Source organism: Bombus affinis, chromosome 4, assembly GCF_024516045.1.
Source record: "Bombus affinis isolate iyBomAffi1 chromosome 4, iyBomAffi1.2, whole genome shotgun sequence".
Taxonomy (NCBI): Eukaryota; Metazoa; Arthropoda; class Insecta; order Hymenoptera; family Apidae; genus Bombus; species Bombus affinis.
This window is the reverse complement of record NC_066347.1, coordinates 6040741-6062407: the sequence shown is the minus strand read 5'-3', so window position 1 is coordinate 6062407 and position 21667 is coordinate 6040741. Positions and strand designations below refer to the sequence as shown.

At 36.2% G+C, this 21667-nt stretch overlaps 1 protein-coding gene and 1 long non-coding RNA gene across 8 annotated transcripts in view; one reads left to right on the top strand and one right to left on the bottom strand.

Annotated features, from left to right (window-relative positions):
• LOC126915718 (uncharacterized) overlaps positions 1-9549 on the bottom strand; it is a 52813-nt gene extending 43264 nt beyond the window's left edge. For all 6 annotated transcript variants that reach the window (XR_007710299.1, XR_007710300.1, XR_007710301.1 and 3 more), the window contains exons 1-2: positions 4817-9549; positions 48-4685 (exon numbers count right to left, since the gene is read on the bottom strand). This is a non-coding gene — a long non-coding RNA (uncharacterized LOC126915718). The remainder of the gene's footprint in view (positions 1-47; positions 4686-4816) is intronic.
• Positions 9550-18211: 8662 nt separating this feature from the next.
• Positions 18212-21667, top strand: part of LOC126915887 (semaphorin-2A) — a 558427-nt gene continuing 554971 nt past the window's right edge. Inside the window, exon 1 of one of the 2 annotated variants that reach the window (XM_050721020.1) lies at positions 18212-18960. The gene's annotated coding sequence lies outside the window, so the exon portion shown is untranslated. The remainder of the gene's footprint in view (positions 18961-21667) is intronic. The other variant, XM_050721018.1, reaches the window with a different exon arrangement.

Here is a 21667-nt window from a genome sequence, read left to right as displayed (position 1 = left end):
AATGATTATCTAAACGGGAAATAACAAGTCTTTAGTGCAATGTTTACCTGAAAATCGAGAATCGATTTTCAACGTCCTGAGCTACCGATCTTCTTCTTCAGTCTTTAAAATCTTAAATAACTATTCTGTAGCCTTGTCTGTCTCTAATGTAACTCTCTGTCCGTCCGTTCGGGAAAAATGTGCTTCTTAAAATGGTCGTCCGTAAAACAAAAGAAGATCGGTTTGCTCGTGAAACACATCCTGTCGTGCTACCCGTAAAACAAAAAGATTCCCTATGTTACATGAACTCTAGGGAGTTTACACCTCTCCTCCTCGTGTTGACAATTACATCGCTAATTGTCTTCTCTGTAAGGGGTCAGCTTACTCGAGTGGAAGAAATTCCCTTCAGATCTCCGATTACCGTTATCCACTTCATATATGGAGTTTGAAATCCTTCTTAGAATTTTGAAAGGTCCTTTCCTAATTTCTTCCAGCTTATTTCTATTCATTTTGTTTCCGTTGTGGGTGAAGACCATATCACCGATTTTAAATTCGTGTTCTCTTCTTTTTTTATCGTATTTTTGTTTGTTGATTTCGAAATTTCTTGTCGAGTTTTTGAATGCTTCTTCTCTGTCTCTTTTTAGGTTTATCTTATTTTCCATTATTTCCTAAGGGACGATTTCAATCATTTTTCCATACATTAAATGATTTGGGGCAAATCCCGTTACACTGTGTCTGGTGTTATTGTATTCTTCTACGCTTTCTTCTGCGATTTTTGTCCAGTTTCTCTTATTTTTGTCTGAATTGATCTTACATCTGATCCTGTTTACTAATGTTTGATTTACCCTTTCGTTCAGTCCAGTGGAGGATGGGCAGTCTGTCGAAGTGAAAATTAATTTAATGTTCCTTTTTCTCGCATACTCTTGAATTTCTTTGGATGTCATTACTGGGTATCGGTCTGCAAGGAAAATTTTTATGGAATCAGTTTCTCCTGTCGAGTCTATAAGTTTTATGATATCTTCTGAGCGTTGTGTTTTCGATGTGGAGATAAAAACAGCCCTTGAAAAATGATCGATGAGTATGTGCATGTATTTCTTTGGTGAGTTGTTATTGGAAAAACCTCCGACCGTATCGAATGACAATATTTCAAACGGTTTCCTAGCTGGTCCTAGTTTCGACATAAACCCGATCGGTCTTCTCGTTCTGCTTTTATTCTTGATGCAGATTTCGCAATGTTTGCAGAATTTGTCGACAATTCGGTCCATCTTTTTGAAATAATAAAAGGGTCGGATTTTCTTCAGTATATGGTTTCTTCCAATATGACCAAAGAAATCATAAACCTTCCTTATGATATATTCACCAAACTCTTGTGAGACGAATATACGTTGGCGTCCTTTAATATTTTTAAAAAAAATCTCTGATTTTTTTATAAGGTCTTTCGTATTTTTAATATTTTCTCTGTTTTCTTCTTGGTCTTGGATTATGTCTTGTTTTTTTTATAATATTTGCTACTTTCAAAACATCTTCTTCATTCTCAAAGCTTTCTAAGACGGGGTTCCTGGATAGTGTGTCTGCCTCTATGTTGTATTTTCCTGGAGCATACATGATCTTGAAGTTGTACTGCGACAAGTAGTGTATCAGGTTTCCTAAGGTTTCATCGGTTCTTGCCTTGATTCTCATTCATTCCAATGGTTTATGATCTGAAAGGACAGTGAAATATCTACTAATTAAACAATGTTGCCAGTATTGAATCGTCTCTTTAATAACAAGACATTCAAGGTGGATTGCTTTTCTCTTTGCCTCTGTTGGTTTCAATTCTCTTGAAAAGTACACAATCAGATATAACATCCCGTTGGCTCGAGGTTGCTTTAAAACTGCTCCTAAGCCCTCTCCACTTACATCTGTGTAAATAAATACTTCTTTGTTATGGTCGTATATTGAAAGGATCAGGCTTGAACAGAGGTATTCTTTAATCTTTTGAAATGATTGTTCACATTCTTCATTCCAAATAAATTCTGTGTTTTTTCTTAATAATTTGTGTAGTGGTTCCAAGAGTTTGCACGCGTCTTCTATGAATTTATAATAAAAATTTATTTTTCCTAGTAATTGTCTCACATTCTTCTTATTTCTTGGACGTTCAAATTCACGTATCGCTTTTAGGTTATCTTTTCCTGGTTTCACACCATCTTTCTCTATAATGTGGCATAGGTATTTTACTGAGTTCTCTGCGAATTTACATTTGGCCAGTTTTAATCGGAAGCCTTCTTTCCTTATAACCTTCATCAACTGCTCTATGTGTTTGATATGTTGACCAAACGTTTCGGAGAAGACTAGGATGTCGTCGATGTAGTTAATGCAAAATTCTGCTAATCCGTTCCTTCTAAGAGTATTTGCCAGCGCCCGTTGGAAAATAGCAGGAGAGATTTTTAGTCCGAACGGTAAACATTTCCGTTGCCAGTGTCCATTTTGTGTTATGAAGGCTGTCTTCTCTCGGTCCTCTTTTTCTATTGGAATTGATCAAACGCTGAATTAATGTCAAACGTTGAGAAAAAACAGCAATATCCCGCTTTGACTATGATATATTCATTTCTTGGGAACGGTTGCCATTCCAGAACTACAATTTTGTTTATCTCTTGGAAATCAATACACAGTCTATCTCCACGATTCGACTTCTTTTTAAAAGCTAGTGTCATCGGTGCTGTGAATGGTGAACTGATTCCTCTGTTAGATCCTGTTCTAGTAATTTCGTACTCTGGAATTCTATTTCTCTCTGATCTGGAATGCCACATCTGTATGGTTTCTTTGATATGTATTGGTTTTCAGTTAGCTCAATGGAAGCCTCTTGATATTTCCTAGTTCCCATATCGAATTTGTGTTTGGCAAATATGTTTATATATATTTCTCTATATATTATAGAAAATTTATAGATAATTCTTTATATTTTATAGAGAATTTCTCTATATTATATATTCTCTATTCTTTATATTCCTCTATAAGCTGGCTTACCTCTTTTTTTGTAGGTTATTTAGGTGTCCTAGGTTGTCCATCTTCTTGTATTCTGTAACGTTTATCTTTCTTCTCTGATTATTTCTTCTTTCTTCTTTTCTATTAAATATTATTTCTTCTTTGTCGTCTACTTTCTGACTAACTCTCAAATTCTCATCTTGCTTCAACTTGAACTCTCTTATGGTGTCCAGCCCTAAGATCAGATCATATGTGAAGTTATCATTGCACACTATATAAACATTTATTTCTTTCTCTATTTTATTAATTTTCATTCTAAGTTTCGCCCGGCTATTCCTGAAGTCCTTCCCACTGATAGTCTTAAACATACTCTTGTCTTTTATTATATCTGCCTTTATTTGGTCAATGATTCTTTGGTTAATGTAGCTTGCATTGGCTCCAGTATCGTAGACGCCTTCAACCTCTTTCTGGTCATTGATTCTAACTCAGAGCTTTATCAGTGATTCGTACTTCTCCAGGTATTTTAGTTTTTTCCATTCTCATCTGGTGTTATTGCTTCTTTACTTTCTGTTGTGAATGCTTCTAATGAATTTACCTGCTTTTGGTTCCTCTGAGCATTTCCGTTTCTGTTTCTGCATACTTGTGTTGGGTGAAATCGGCCTGGGAAATTCAGTGCTTCACAAATCACACACAGTTGTTTCTTGGGTGGTGGCTCTGGCTTTCTGTCCAATCTTGCATTATTCTCTTGTATTTTTCTTCCTTTCATCTGGTCTTCATATTGCCCCAAGTGTCTGATTAAGTCATTTGTTGATTGTACAGCTTCTTTATCGATTTTATCTTGAATGTGTATGGGTAATCCAATAACAATTAGATTTATCCTTGTCTCTTCGGAGGTCTTCCTCCTTACTTCCAATATTAATCGTTCCTTTTTTATGGCATATTCAATGAATGATCCTGAAATATATTTAAAGTTATAGGCGTATTGGGCTGCCGACCAACCTTTATTGCTAAAAGCTTTTAGAAATGCCGCCTTCCAATTTTCCCAGTTGTATTCTTCATCCTTCAGCAGATTTGTTTGGTACCATTCTGATGCTGTTTTTCCCAAATATTTCTTCAAATTCTTGATCCTTTTTTCGTCGTTTTGGATCTCGTATTTTTCGCATTCCGTTTCATACTCTAATATCCAATCTGTGGCTTTTTGCGTTCCATCAAATTGTTTTATGACAAAGTCCGTGCCTTCCCTCTCATGCATGTTTTGTTTCTGGAAGATCTCTAATAATGTTTCTATTTGAAGATTGGGCTTTTCGGTTTCGGAATTTATTTATTTCGGAATTTATTTTTTTCGGGCTTTATTTTCCTTGTGGGGACGATCTCCGATACTTCTAAGTAAATATCTCGAAACACTAAGTTTAAACTTGTATCGATGTATGACGCTGCTGTTGGCGTCATCCATCGTGACTGCAATGTTTCTGTAATGGCCTACCTTGGTTAAGCTGTTTGCGGCTTTCTTCACTATCGATAAACTGAATAACCGCGGATGATGATCTCTTGCTTGATATTCTGGAGGAAAGACATAACATACTTCATCTTTTGGTTTTCTTATGGATTCTATGCATTCTATTTTCTCCCCCCTTGCGTTCTCGTTCATGACAATACGTAGCTTCACTTCTAACGGCATGGCGTAGTGAAAATCGATTTGTAAGATCGTAATCTGGGGATAATTCAGGGATCGATTCTGTAGTCTGAAAATCGAGTTTTTATTATGAAGTAAATAATAAAATACAAAAATAAACAACAATTAGTATGCGTCTATAACAATAAATAACAATAATTATCTAAACGGGAAATAACAAGTCTTTAGTGCAATGTTTACCTGAAAATCGAGAATCGATTTTCAACGTCCTGAGCTACCGATCTTCTTCTTCAGTCTTTAAAATCTTAAATAACTATTCTGTAGCCTTGTCTGTCTCTAATGTAACTCTCTGTCCGTCCGTTCGGGAAAAATGTGCTTCTTAAAATGGTCGTCCGTAAAACAAAAGAAGATCGGTTTGCTCGTGAAACACATCCTGTCGTGCTACCCGTAAAACAAAAAGATTCCCTATGTTACATGAACTCTAGGGAGTTTACACCTCTCCTCCTCGTGTTGACAATTACATCGCTAATTGTCTTCTCTGTAAGGGGTCAGCTTACTCGAGTGGAAGAAATTCCCTTCAGATCTCCGATTACCGTTATCCACTTCATATATGGAGTTTGAAATCCTTCTTAGAATTTTGAAAGGTCCTTTCCTAATTTCTTCCAGCTTATTTCTATTCATTTTGTTTCCGTTGTGGGTGAAGACCATATCACCGATTTTAAATTCGTGTTCTCTTCTTTTTTTATCGTATTTTTGTTTGTTGATTTCGAAATTTCTTGTCGAGTTTTTGAATGCTTCTTCTCTGTCTCTTTTTAGGTTTATCTTATTTTCCATTATTTCCTAAGGGACGATTTCAATCATTTTTCCATACATTAAATGATTTGGGGCAAATCCCGTTACACTGTGTCTGGTGTTATTGTATTCTTCTACGCTTTCTTCTGCGATTTTTGTCCAGTTTCTCTTATTTTTGTCTGAATTGATCTTACATCTGATCCTGTTTACTAATGTTTGATTTACCCTTTCGTTCAGTCCAGTGGAGGATGGGCAGTCTGTCGAAGTGAAAATTAATTTAATGTTCCTTTTTCTCGCATACTCTTGAATTTCTTTGGATGTCATTACTGGGTATCGGTCTGCAAGGAAAATTTTTATGGAATCAGTTTCTCCTGTCGAGTCTATAAGTTTTATGATATCTTCTGAGCGTTGTGTTTTCGATGTGGAGATAAAAACAGCCCTTGAAAAATGATCGATGAGTATGTGCATGTATTTCTTTGGTGAGTTGTTATTGGAAAAACCTCCGACCGTATCGAATGACAATATTTCAAACGGTTTCCTAGCTGGTCCTAGTTTCGACATAAACCCGATCGGTCTTCTCGTTCTGCTTTTATTCTTGATGCAGATTTCGCAATGTTTGCAGAATTTGTCGACAATTCGGTCCATCTTTTTGAAATAATAAAAGGGTCGGATTTTCTTCAGTATATGGTTTCTTCCAATATGACCAAAGAAATCATAAACCTTCCTTATGATATATTCACCAAACTCTTGTGAGACGAATATACGTTGGCGTCCTTTAATATTTTTTAAAAAAATCTCTGATTTTTTTATAAGGTCTTTCGTATTTTTAATATTTTCTCTGTTTTCTTCTTGGTCTTGGATTATGTCTTGTTTTTTTTATAATATTTGCTACTTTCAAAACATCTTCTTCATTCTCAAAGCTTTCTAAGACGGGGTTCCTGGATAGTGTGTCTGCCTCTATGTTGTATTTTCCTGGAGCATACATGATCTTGAAGTTGTACTGCGACAAGTAGTGTATCAGGTTTCCTAAGGTTTCATCGGTTCTTGCCTTGATTCTCATTCATTCCAATGGTTTATGATCTGAAAGGACAGTGAAATATCTACTAATTAAACAATGTTGCCAGTATTGAATCGTCTCTTTAATAACAAGACATTCAAGGTGGATTGCTTTTCTCTTTGCCTCTGTTGGTTTCAATTCTCTTGAAAAGTACACAATCAGATATAACATCCCGTTGGCTCGAGGTTGCTTTAAAACTGCTCCTAAGCCCTCTCCACTTACATCTGTGTAAATAAATACTTCTTTGTTATGGTCGTATATTGAAAGGATCAGGCTTGAACAGAGGTATTCTTTAATCTTTTGAAATGATTGTTCACATTCTTCATTCCAAATAAATTCTGTGTTTTTTCTTAATAATTTGTGTAGTGGTTCCAAGAGTTTGCACGCGTCTTCTATGAATTTATAATAAAAATTTATTTTTCCTAGTAATTGTCTCACATTCTTCTTATTTCTTGGACGTTCAAATTCACGTATCGCTTTTAGGTTATCTTTTCCTGGTTTCACACCATCTTTCTCTATAATGTGGCATAGGTATTTTACTGAGTTCTCTGCGAATTTACATTTGGCCAGTTTTAATCGGAAGCCTTCTTTCCTTATAACCTTCATCAACTGCTCTATGTGTTTGATATGTTGACCAAACGTTTCGGAGAAGACTAGGATGTCGTCGATGTAGTTAATGCAAAATTCTGCTAATCCGTTCCTTCTAAGAGTATTTGCCAGCGCCCGTTGGAAAATAGCAGGAGAGATTTTTAGTCCGAACGGTAAACATTTCCGTTGCCAGTGTCCATTTTGTGTTATGAAGGCTGTCTTCTCTCGGTCCTCTTTTTCTATTGGAATTGATCAAACGCTGAATTAATGTCAAACGTTGAGAAAAAACAGCAATATCCCGCTTTGACTATGATATATTCATTTCTTGGGAACGGTTGCCATTCCAGAACTACAATTTTGTTTATCTCTTGGAAATCAATACACAGTCTATCTCCACGATTCGACTTCTTTTTAAAAGCTAGTGTCATCGGTGCTGTGAATGGTGAACTGATTCCTCTGTTAGATCCTGTTCTAGTAATTTCGTACTCTGGAATTCTATTTCTCTCTGATCTGGAATGCCACATCTGTATGGTTTCTTTGATATGTATTGGTTTTCAGTTAGCTCAATGGAAGCCTCTTGATATTTCCTAGTTCCCATATCGAATTTGTGTTTGGCAAATATGTTTATATATATTTCTCTATATATTATAGAAAATTTATAGATAATTCTTTATATTTTATAGAGAATTTCTCTATATTATATATTCTCTATTCTTTATATTCCTCTATAAGCTGGCTTACCTCTTTTTTTGTAGGTTATTTAGGTGTCCTAGGTTGTCCATCTTCTTGTATTCTGTAACGTTTATCTTTCTTCTCTGATTATTTCTTCTTTCTTCTTTTCTATTAAATATTATTTCTTCTTTGTCGTCTACTTTCTGACTAACTCTCAAATTCTCATCTTGCTTCAACTTGAACTCTCTTATGGTGTCCAGCCCTAAGATCAGATCATATGTGAAGTTATCATTGCACACTATATAAACATTTATTTCTTTCTCTATTTTATTAATTTTCATTCTAAGTTTCGCCCGGCTATTCCTGAAGTCCTTCCCACTGATAGTCTTAAACATACTCTTGTCTTTTATTATATCTGCCTTTATTTGGTCAATGATTCTTTGGTTAATGTAGCTTGCATTGGCTCCAGTATCGTAGACGCCTTCAACCTCTTTCTGGTCATTGATTCTAACTCAGAGCTTTATCAGTGATTCGTACTTCTCCAGGTATTTTAGTTTTTTCCATTCTCATCTGGTGTTATTGCTTCTTTACTTTCTGTTGTGAATGCTTCTAATGAATTTACCTGCTTTTGGTTCCTCTGAGCATTTCCGTTTCTGTTTCTGCATACTTGTGTTGGGTGAAATCGGCCTGGGAAATTCAGTGCTTCACAAATCACACACAGTTGTTTCTTGGGTGGTGGCTCTGGCTTTCTGTCCAATCTTGCATTATTCTCTTGTATTTTTCTTCCTTTCATCTGGTCTTCATATTGCCCCAAGTGTCTGATTAAGTCATTTGTTGATTGTACAGCTTCTTTATCGATTTTATCTTGAATGTGTATGGGTAATCCAATAACAATTAGATTTATCCTTGTCTCTTCGGAGGTCTTCCTCCTTACTTCCAATATTAATCGTTCCTTTTTTATGGCATATTCAATGAATGATCCTGAAATATATTTAAAGTTATAGGCGTATTGGGCTGCCGACCAACCTTTATTGCTAAAAGCTTTTAGAAATGCCGCCTTCCAATTTTCCCAGTTGTATTCTTCATCCTTCAGCAGATTTGTTTGGTACCATTCTGATGCTGTTTTTCCCAAATATTTCTTCAAATTCTTGATCCTTTTTTCGTCGTTTTGGATCTCGTATTTTTCGCATTCCGTTTCATACTCTAATATCCAATCTGTGGCTTTTTGCGTTCCATCAAATTGTTTTATGACAAAGTCCGTGCCTTCCCTCTCATGCATGTTTTGTTTCTGGAAGATCTCTAATAATGTTTCTATTTGAAGATTGGGCTTTTCGGTTTCGGAATTTATTTATTTCGGAATTTATTTTTTTCGGGCTTTATTTTCCTTGTGGGGACGATCTCCGATACTTCTAAGTAAATATCTCGAAACACTAAGTTTAAACTTGTATCGATGTATGACGCTGCTGTTGGCGTCATCCATCGTGACTGCAATGTTTCTGTAATGGCCTACCTTGGTTAAGCTGTTTGCGGCTTTCTTCACTATCGATAAACTGAATAACCGCGGATGATGATCTCTTGCTTGATATTCTGGAGGAAAGACATAACATACTTCATCTTTTGGTTTTCTTATGGATTCTATGCATTCTATTTTCTCCCCCCTTGCGTTCTCGTTCATGACAATACGTAGCTTCACTTCTAACGGCATGGCGTAGTGAAAATCGATTTGTAAGATCGTAATCTGGGGATAATTCAGGGATCGATTCTGTAGTCTGAAAATCGAGTTTTTATTATGAAGTAAATAATAAAATACAAAAATAAACAACAATTAGTATGCGTCTATAACAATAAATAACAATGATTATCTAAACGGGAAATAACAAGTCTTTAGTGCAATGTTTACCTGAAAATCGAGAATCGATTTTCAACGTCCTGAGCTACCGATCTTCTTCTTCAGTCTTTAAAATCTTAAATAACTATTCTGTAGCCTTGTCTGTCTCTAATGTAACTCTCTGTCCGTCTGTTCGGGAAAAATGTGCTTCTTAAAATGGTCGTCCGTAAAACAAAAGAAGATCGGTTTGCCCGTGAAACACAGCCTGTCGTGCTACCCGTAGAACAAAAAGAATCCCTATGTTACATGGACTCTAGGGAGTTTACATATATATTAATACTTGCACGAACATTTGCAATGAATCTTTAAGCATTATAGTATTTTCTTAAAACAGACACAGGAAGTAAATATATACAATTAAAATATTTCTACCGACTACTTTACAATAATTAAAAACCTTTAATTTGCAGAATAATAAAAATATTTAATTATGCTTCTTTTTCTTAGTAAAGTGAATATTCCACTTGGAGAATGACGATGATTTGCTTTCTTGGTCTAATGATCTTCCACTCTATTAAGAGCACTGTGCTTCGTTAAAATTCTAGCAGAAAATTGCACCTAGGCATGGCAGACATGAAAAACGAAGTGCCACGAGGTTGTACGGGGTGAAAGAGGAGTGACGTTGAACGTATAGACTCCGCGAAACTGCTTCAAGCAAGTAGAAAAGTAAGAGAAAATGGAAGAAGAAGAGGAGAACTGGGCCAGCGTGAATAAATTGCGCCTCCGGCAAGAAGAGCGTTGCTTGCGTACAGTTTGACTGGTCAGAGGTAACTGAGGATCTGTCGAGTTTGCAAGCTAATATTTGTAAAATACAACACACGAAAATATACTTTGATTCGATACTGTTCAGCTCCAATTTAGATGGAACTTCATGGGCTTGAAGAATAGCCAAAAATATTAGACTCAGGTTACTCAGAGGCGATTATAAGTAGAGAAAAAAATCTTTTTCCACCCAAAATTTACATTTTTCATTTCAATAATTACAAGCCTGACATCTCATGGATTCTACGCCATGAACTGGTGTTGAATTGCTTGTTGATACGCTGTTTGCTAAATAAATTTCTTACATTCTAGCTATAACAGAAAACCTTCCATTGTATACTACTGCCGACCACTTATCACCCCTCACACACCCACCAAATTATAGATTACAGGCAAGTAGCGTAGATTACATACATTATATATAAACAACGTGTGTAATTCATAAATGGTTTCATAAATGGTGCGAATATAAAAATTTGTTAGATATAAAATCATATAATACGTACTCGTACATGTTGAAGAACGTTAAGACAATAGAATGAGAGAGCGAAAGTAGAAAGTGGGCCAGCGTGAATAAATGGTACTTCTGATAAGAATGTCCGCCGTGCAAGAGATAAGAATTTACAAGCCATTCGAATTTTGATGCGCTGTGAATTAATTCCCATAAAGCTGCGCTAACGCCTTATACGTAACACTTTAAGACGCTTTATCATTTTGATACAAACATTGCTAACATTATTCCTGATTTTGTCGAATCATATAAAATAAATAAATACAAAATTACATTTTATAAATTATTCGTCTTCGTATTAAGATGTACTGAATATGTTGTTCTTCGTAAAACAAAGAGTTATTTCGGATTTACAGAGAAAATATAAAGTAGGAAACCAGATCATTGTGAAGAAGCTACGGTATCTGCAAGAAAAATTCAACTTATGTGCGGAACAACCGACCGAGATTCTGAACTACGTATCTAAGGAAACAGACGTAAGGAAATGTTTAGAAAAGCACGTACAACGGTAGCAAGGCATTTTCACGGATGATGGAAATGAAACATTTTATCGCATTTATTCCTTTCCATTGGAATCGCAAGTTATTCGCCTCTTGCAGCGGAATTCTTTCGAGAAATAATGATTGCGTTTCCTATCTCCTCTTACCACCCATTTGGAACCCTATTAAAATTTGAATTTCAAGCACGAAGAACAATCCTTTGTCCTTTGGGGCTGAAAGCATAGTCACCAGCAGATATTGCTCTTTGTCATTACTTCTAGAAATCACGCTCGATGCAATCTACATAGCTTCGTTATAACACCAATAGTGTCGACTGTTCAAGATTGAACTGCAAAAATACAATGACAATGTACAGGCGTATTTTCTGCATTGTCAAGATGTATTATCTGAATCGATATCAGGTTTGTGCTAAGAAATGATGTTCTTATTTCAGCTGATAAGACAAGTCATTCGTTCTAGCATTTAACAAAAGTAATTCTCAGATCAAGTATACCAGATTTTCAAAATACGTATTTGATAAAGTATTTATGAATATTTATGAATATAAGTATATTTTTCTTAATATTTCTTAACTCTTAATCCTTTTAAAGACCCAGTTAGCCAATATCTTTAACTCTTTTATCTTGAATTTTTCTAAAATCTTCTAGGCTATAAATGTAATCACAAATACCTCAGAATATAGCGATCCAAAAGTGATATATAGATAGAGAAGCAGATAACAAGGGAGTATTTAGTATCGAAGACGACCGGTGTTCATAAAACAAAAGGTGATACAAAGCATAGTGAAACAACGGCGAAAAGCGAAAAGCGCGGTCGTGATGGCAGAGAAACGAAGATAAAAGGACATGTAAGATAGCAAAGGACATGTAAGAAAGTGGGCCAACGCGAATAGATTGCAAGTTCGGATAAGAAGAGCAGCCCGTGTGTATTCCGTCCGGTCAGAGACAAGCAAGGAGCTATTTTCCCTGGAACCACCAGCTATCCAGCTTCGCAACCACGACCAAGCACGAATAGGGTAACGTAACGGCACGAAAGCTGGCGCTAGCAAAATATACGAGCAGCTCGTGGCCCTTACCCACCCCTTCATCACGATGTTCGCAACGCTTGCATGCTAAGGGCCCGTGTGCTCGTGCCTCGTGCCACGGGAACGTGAGGAGAGTTCGCTGCACCGCGAAAGTCGCTGAGCGCCGTGCTGCGAGCTTTAACCCGTTTACCGTTAGGTACTACGTACTTAAGCCGCTTACATCGCTCCGCCAGCTCTCTTAGAAAACCACCAGGGCTAGACGATACCGATTCGTCGACGGTCACGTGTAGATAGTGTTTTGCTCGACATTTCGGACCCGAGGATCCTACAAAGACGTTTGCGCCGTGTCGCGTCGCAAACTTTTTATCAGCCTGTACGAAAACCTCCACTGGTGCTTTTGCTTGTGTATTCACGTTCGTAGAATGCTGCAGGGATAGAAATGCTTTTTCCTCGAAACAGGGATAGAAAAACGTGACTGTGCAATGTTATGGTTGCCTTTTTAGCATAGTTCTTTTTATTAGATTTTCTATTTTATACACGTGTTATGTATATTCTTTAATTTGTTGGTAAATTGATTTTTATTAATGTACTAACGGAGTAGAGGATGAATGTTTTATTTAATCGTATATCCGAGCTTTTGGAAAGGCTATGTATAATTTTCATTATGTAATATTGCAACGAGAACGTCAAAGATCAGTGGCCAAGATACCTGCTAGCCAGTGTGTGATGATCGTAGGTACGTTAAACTGGTGAGAAAGAAAAAATTGCGACAAGCTAGAGCCGACATGGCAGCGATAATACCTACTTAGAGACGATTATTCTGACGAGACTGGCACGAGAACATGCATACGCCTAGTTGAACGTATGTAAGATACCGAAGTTAGTTGTGGGCGATATCAATTTTCACATGGTTACACGCAGAATGTCAGGAGACGGTAGCTGAACTTCTGGTTACAAATGCTGGTGTTATGAACCAACGCTCTAAAATGACATTGATCGTCGGGTTTAGATAGGTCTTACATTTCGTCATGCGGTTTTGCAGTAGTTTCACTGTAAGCTACGTAAACGAGAATTGTGAAGAATTTCTAAAACAAAATTTTTTTGAAGCTCTATTTGATTATCGTGTATTGAGATTCTAAAATTTTGTTTTCTTGAGTCATTAACGTAAAAACCCATTTTCTTTATAACGGCAAAGTCACAAGGAGCGACAGTTGAAGTTTCAGGTTATTGCATTACGAGAATGTGGATCTCCGGAGAGTCGAACTTGTTTTCCAGTTATGCACTCTTGAGAGTAATACGGAATCAAGTTTATAAGACTTTGGGCAGAGCGCGTTTAACTCCTGTAGAGTGAACAGTCGAAATACAGCTCATATTTGATTAAGCACATTTCATCAAGCATATTTGATCGGTATAAAGGTTAATGTATATTTGTGAAAAAAATTACTAACGTTGTAATTCTTTTATCTTAATATTTTGTAATTAACTATTTTATAGGTACATACGTCAATAGGTACAAACGTTGATACAACGAGTGGAGCTTGAAATCAGGTATTGTGTTTTGTGTTGTTTTTTACAGGAGAAAGTGATTATTATACTAACATTGTCCTTTAATCTTATTCTTATATTCTATGCAACGATCTCCTTTAGTGTTCTAAATATGATTAAACTCATAATCGCGACGAAGTTGAAAGTTATGCTGCTCGTCATGCGGTCTTTGATAATTCTTGCTTTTGTTAGAAACCACGATGCAATCCTGGCGGCGGTATTGCAACTAAATTGAATTAATCTCTTACTTAGTAGCGACTTTAGACCGCCTAACAATTCGCTTATCAAGAACAGACGGTACTAGAGAGAGTAGCGATGACGACGACGTTCAGCGTCGACCTCGGCACGTCACAACGAATCTATTCGGTTGTTACAGCTGTCGAAACTATGAAATTCAATGCATCCAATTTGCATGCTAATCCAGACGTCGTAAACTAGGCATGTATAGACCGCGTGGATCCGTCTAAGTTGTAATTGAATGAAGACACCAACGTTGTCCAATGTAACCGAATAACTTGGTTAAGTCGCGTAGCTAACGACTTTAACAACCTATACACTGTGCAGATACGACACGTATTCGATATACAACTAGTGTGACAGAAAATTTTTAATTTGTAGTAGCGTCAAAGATTTCCTCCGTCTTTTATGCCGCGTACAACACCGATCGAGAGGGAGAAACATCATCCCTAGTTATGAAGTATAAACAATTCGGAACAACTGGTAACGAAGGGCAAGCATGTTACGAGGAGGCTATGTTATGTTGATTATTCCAGCGAATTTTCTGCGTTTCTACCTTTGTTGCATGCATGCTCCTTTCCCATTGTTAGAAGTTGTTGTTTCCACATTTATTTAATTTTACTGCGCTTGAACAATTGTTTTATTGCGCATGTCTGTTAAGCGACCAATCACGGCCTAACGAATCAATATTTAATTACGTAAATCCGAGATGGAATAAATAAATCGGATGATCATTTGCCTATGGAGGTTCGTTTAGCGGATTCAATTAAAGTGCTTGTCCTTTCTGCGCCGATATTACCAGACATAGAATTAATGGAAATAATGGAGTATTATACAATATTAATGGAAATTTGTGATGTGTCCATTTTCCATGAATATTGCGAATTGTAAGAATAATTACGAAAAGCGTGTAAAGATTATACCGATAATAACTAGCTAATTATTTTTGAAATACTTCATATGTGAGTATTTCTAAAATTTGTTACCAATACTATTCGCAGAAAAGTATGTGGAAAGGTACAAATTGACCGTAGTCACGTAAATACATATCGATATCATTCCGTAATTTCCCTATATAAATGCGTACAGTGGAATACCCAAAAAGGCCATCGACTCGTAATAGTAAATTTTCAAGTAACAGAGAATTTATTTCCAAATTGTTGGCAAAGCTATCACCGCTGTGTTGCTAGATATTTGGCATTTTCGATCAATTCGGTACCCCAGAGATCGCGGAAAAATGAGGGATCGATAGCAGCCGCGAGAGTGCGTGCGAGCCGTGATCAACGAGTTAACAATTGCGACGATTCATCTATCACGCCATACTCTTATTATAGCTACGTTACCACGATAAAGCTCATCCTAGCAGGCAGGTTAACCCAGGTCATGGTATACCGGCTGAATTCCATTTAATGTTAAACCGATGGCAGAGGGAAAACGTAACTAGACACGAGGCCGAGCGAGATAACTGACTGAATTATGTTTTTCAGTACACAACGGCACGCTGGCCGATAAGCAATCGTAAGAATTACAATAGCACCTAATAAATAAATTTAGATAACAGACGATATTTCAACGCGCCTGCGTTCTATCGCCATGATTCGTGGAGAAAAAATATCCCTTTCTCCCCAAAATAGATCTCTCTATTCCTTTCGTTTCTCCACTCTATGACGAAAATAAATAAATAAATAATTCCTGCTGTGTAAAATATTCCAGCGATTTCGCGGCCGTCGCGAAACGCAGACACAACTATGCGCCGTCTGGAAGCAGAATGCATTACCGAATGTTTCGGAGGCTTCGTAGAATATTCGAAATTGTTTGCAATCCTTTCTTTCGTTGCCTGCTGGAATATTTGAAGAATCAAGTCGTTTGATTCCTACTTAAATTCGAATGTAATTTGTGTAAAAGGTGAATGCAATCATTCAGTTTTACTATTATTACGTTTTGCATTATTAGAATACATTTTTCATTGAAATGCATAACAATGTCATACAATTTTTAGAGTGCGTTTTAGTCTTTTATGTAGCAATTAAAGTAACTAGGAATTTTTCTATACTTCTATTTCCTTCTTTTATATGTTCTAATTTTCTTCTACCACAATTTTACATTCACTCATAAACTGTACGAATATTTCCTGCAGTTTATAGAATTCTTTTATTCCCATATATTTACTGAAAGTTTAACGCCCGATGTTTCACCGAAGAATATATTAATGTTTAATTGTGACACAATTAAAGTAGTACAATCTATGTGCAATCTTGCGTGTGTATTCCTTTGTATTCTAGGAAATGCAGCGATTTCAGGGAATAAGGAAAGAAATACGTGCCACGTAATGATGTAAAACCTAATGGTCAATCACAGAGCGAGCCATTACCATTCGCGTAGCTCATTTTTTACGAGGCTGTCAGGTTGGCGTACGACGCCAGGCACTTGCTAGTTAAATTATTTCGGATTTATGTCGGTTAGAGCTATAGTTCTTTTTACCGAATGCTTCGACAATTGCAAGTTCGGGGAATGCGTTGACGATAGAAGAAATGAAAATGTCAAGTGGGATCTACAGAAAGACATTTAAAGTGAAAAATTGAAGAGAAACGCCAAAATGGGGAAGAGACGAGGAGATATACAGGAAAAGCTTAGAGAAATGGACAGATATTCAAACATAAAAAATGTACGAAGAATTGAAGCAAAATTACGTTGCTTTTTCAATTATGTTTATGAACAACTATCTATTATATAGAATTATTGGTTATAAAATATGAAACAGACATTGTTGGGTACAAATTGAACAATAATTCAGTATTTATACAGATCGATATGGTATGAAGATTATCATAGATTTATTCTTGAATAACATATATGCATAAATATGAAATTCATGGAATTTTAAAAAACAGTAGAAGTAATACAGTTGAGCCATAATATATGGTTGAGTGAAAGTGAATTAAAGAATGAGGGCGGAACTTTTATTGCCGCATTTGGCATTTTATTTATTCACTCATATTTAATTAATTTTCATTGCTCGTATTTAATGGTATATATTGTAACGATATGTTTAAAACTGTTTTCCAATGCTATATATTTTTCGATCGAGATATAAAATGAATAGGCATATCCATTGAAACCCCGAGTAATGTACGAAACGGTTCAGATAATACTTATTACGAGGTAACTTGCTGGAATTAATATTTAATGTCTCGTTATTTCATTGAATATTTTGTTTAATACATCAGTTCAGCGTATTAACAATTCATACGCACGTAGTCACAATTCCTATGTAAAATGTACGTTAAACGCATAATTTGTATGCACTAGAGTAAAATACAATAACGAGATGTTTAAAAGCGTAAAATTCAATGACAACAATTAAATATCGTTGAAAATAGCCACTCAAGTATATTAAGTATAGACAAGTAATTGACATTACATATTGTATATTATATTAGAAGAAATAATGATTGAATGTTTTCTGATTAAAAGCAATGATATGATGATTTTCACATTCTACTTGTAAATTTAGATTTTTTACAATAACTAACTTTGATGTTTTCGAACAACATAACCTACAAACGTCATACCAGCTAACAGTACGGACGTATATATTAATTAAACGCGTAATGTGATTACAGATCTAGTGTTTAGATTACAACATAATTAAACTTAACTTATGTTGATATTTGTAATGTTTCGCGATTATATCACGCCTGTAATTCTTCTATATCACTCATTCACTATCCTTTACTGTTATCTCCTTATTATTTTTTTACTTTTGTTTTACTTTTACGATACTACAACTTCACAACGCAATTTCACTGTCACACTTTGTAACACGATTTCAAATTCCGATTTCATTGTTATGTTTATGATATTGATTAATACTTAATTATATAATACGATACAGCTTAATCCCGCGCACACGATTGCCATATTTGACAATTACGTTGTCTCATTAGACGTATCGAGATATCGAGATCCTCGACTCCCACCCGTTATGTGAAGCTTTCCTTTACGGTTTGTTTATGTCGCATGCGCACTATTTGCCTCAAGAGCAGCAGACGCTTGGTCACTCTTCCAGTCGTCGGGAAGCGTGCGGATGTTTTACATCTCTTGTGACTTGTTCATGAAATTTGCTTCGAAACGAATATCAACAGTATCGAATTGCGTATGTTATCGGTGTCGTATTGATTTCTAGCCATCGTTTACCGGGAGGAAAGTGTGTCGTCGTTCGTATCGTGCGAAGTTTTCGGTGAATCAAACAACTCTCGTTTTGGCGCGAATACCGCGGATAACCTCACAATCGAACGCCAATTGTTTCGGGGCTGGTGAATTGAAAAGACGCTGAAATACGTGAAATGTGTTATTCTCGTACGAATGTGATCGAAAATGTGGCGAAATATTTGATTAATGCATTACGAATGTAGAGGTATCACTTTTACATGTGTTTCCATTTAATACGGTTAATAATTGATAATATAATAAATGTGCGAAGATTGACAATTTCTATGTAGATTGAAAAGTTATCGGTTTCAAATAATCGAAATAGATATTAATGGAATAATTCGTATATAATAGTTTTTCGGTGTGAATGATGTATTATTAATTTATGAAAAATAGGTCATTATATCGGACCACGAGGATATTTGTTACGTTAGCTAGAGAAACTCGTTAACTCGAATTCAATAATATCCAGAAACGTGTGTGAATTGATGAAACTTTGCATGTAATGCCAAACTACGGCGGAAACTTTAGAGATTAGTACAACGTGAAAGGATTACAAGGATCGTTGTGTTGGAGCACTGTTCAACGCGTCAGTGGTAAGTCGTATTATGTTAAAATATCTATTTATTTAATTAGAGGAACGTATAAAATTATTTGTCGTGTATCATGCTAGTTTAGTATATGTAACAAGATATATCGAAAATTTCCGTTTGTATGTAATTCCATTGACTTGTATCACGTTTTGTGTTTACGTTTTCTGTTTACGTTTTCTTTTGTGCATCAGCAGGTTTTTAAGCACAAACGACTATAACAAAACACTTTCGATATACATACGTATGTATAAAACATTCTTATTCATTATAAACAGGAATAATGACACATTTTTAATTAACGAAAATCAAAGGATCGATATTTTATCGAAACATATTGACCATTGCGTTTAAAAAATATTCTACTATTCGACAAAACCGAAGAAAATCGTTATTCGGAAATTTCTCTGACCACGTCGAAGCAAACGTTTCAAACGAAATGTTCGTCCGTTTCATATCGCATTTACACTTAATGGATTTTCGATACCACGCGAAAGCGCATCGCGGGTAAACGCCACTATTTCTCTTTATTCGTTTCTTCATAATTATCTCTTCAATTAATTAAAGGCACGCAATTTCATAAAATGTATATATGTATGTGTATACCTTTTTTCGTGAGGATATTAACGTGTCTACCGCGCACAAAGCATTTGTTTTTCAGCGACATGCGGAGCCATTTTATTTTTTTTCATACCTTCGGGTCATGTAGGTAGCGTTATTATCGTAGCTCAGCACAGGGGGGCCGGCTAATTGAAATTCGGATAATGGACGAATCGATGAACGCTACCGTTGCTTCGGGCGAGAACGTCGTTTTTGTCGACATCGTTACGCGGAATTTAATTTTCATGCCTCGCTAATGTTACCACGACATTCTCTGCACATCGGCCCGCCATGGTGTTTCTATCGGTCCGTCTGAAGGGTGTTTCGTGAATCACGCCCAAGTTCCTTCGCGTTACCTTAATTTCGCCAGATATCCACGGTAATTATTAGATTTTAGCGGTAATGACTTTTCATTGACAGTGATTGGCCGTTCACTAGGCGAGGTTAATTGATTCATTAAACGGGTAAGGTCGTCCCTGAAATCCTGAGGGATCGATGGCTTGCAGAGGTCTCGTTAACGTTCTTAGCTTGTTTAGGTGCTGTGAATCATAGCCGAGTTCACGGATAACAATATTTATATACGTTCAATCTATACCAAGAGAAACTTTCTGTCTAAGGGCAATCTTATTTATTAAAGGCCAGAATAGGGGTATTTTGGTTGGTTATTTTATCTTTATTGGTCGAATAAAAAGCTATTGATACAGCGAATAGAATTTACGGCTTTGCATGCAGAAAATCTCTAAATCTGTAGATAATACGATAACTATAATTACGTAATACCATGAGTTGATATATTTAACCGCGTTCAATGTTGTATTTACACAAATAACAACAGCAGATTAAAATTATCGTTACTATATTCTGCATGCTGCAAAATTACTGCTCATGTTGTAGATGCTTGCTCGCGTTGTAGATATTTCTAACCAAGAACAATACCAATAATATCAGTTCATTAATTAAATTGACAATCTGAATAATGTTGCGTAACTGTATGGCCAACAATTATTACGTAATAATATAATGCAAATTCTTCGCTCTTTATTATACATCACTTTTTTTGCTTTAATTATGATTTCAAAATTATATGTTATAAAACACATATACATATATACCACGGAGGAACTTCACGATTTATTATACTACGTATTTCGAAACGAAACTTTTCGTATTAAGCAAGTTGCTTCTAATACATCAGTATAAATACTCCGATCAGTTGCATTGCTACTACACGACTATACATTGTGAAAACTGATACTCCGACGGAGTTTCTACCGGAGAAAAGCTTAGGTGTGTCGTGCATAAATCACCAGACAGTTTCCACTTAGATTCTACAATTTGGTTTTGTCCAGCAGCGGTGGCGTCGGCGTACGGTATTAACGATAGCTACACGATTAATTTCCAGGGTCGTGCTCGTGTGACACTCGAAATTCGCATACGCAAGCAACGTTTGCCAGTAGGGGCGGGAGGGGGAGGGAGAGGGTGAGGGTCGATTTTGCAACAACGACTCAGCGCGTTTAGCGTCTTCCCGCGTGCCGGTGTAATAAAGAGCTTCATAATTTAAACTGACCTGTCTAGATAGGGACTTATAAATTGTTTCGGCTGGCAGGGTGGTCAGCATTATCGCGTCATCGGAATTACGAATGCTAGCAGGCTTCCCGAACCTACTTTTGCCTCCACCTCCTCCTATACACACCCTTCGTGGAGTATGGCATCTTTATTGTTTTCCACGTAGTTATGGTATCATCCCTCGTGCGTGCATGGTATTCGAATGGAGGTCCGGATTCATTGCGAGGACCCGTTGGCTGTATTTCGAGTGAAACGTTGCGCGAGATACCCATTTCAATAGATACTCCGTGCACCGCATACCGGTAATTAGAAGCAAATATTCATAGGGGATGGGAGTTCATGAATAATGACTTTTGCTGGAAAACTTTCGGTGATCGATTTTAAGATTATATTTGCCAATGGAAGTATCGGCGATGTTCTAAATTCGAAGATTTATAGAAATCGAATTATTTTCAGAATAATTTAGTGGAATTAATTTTAGAACAATGACTTGCGCAAGAGCGTTCATTTAATAGATCTAATGTATTTCTGGTATAAGGTAATAAGA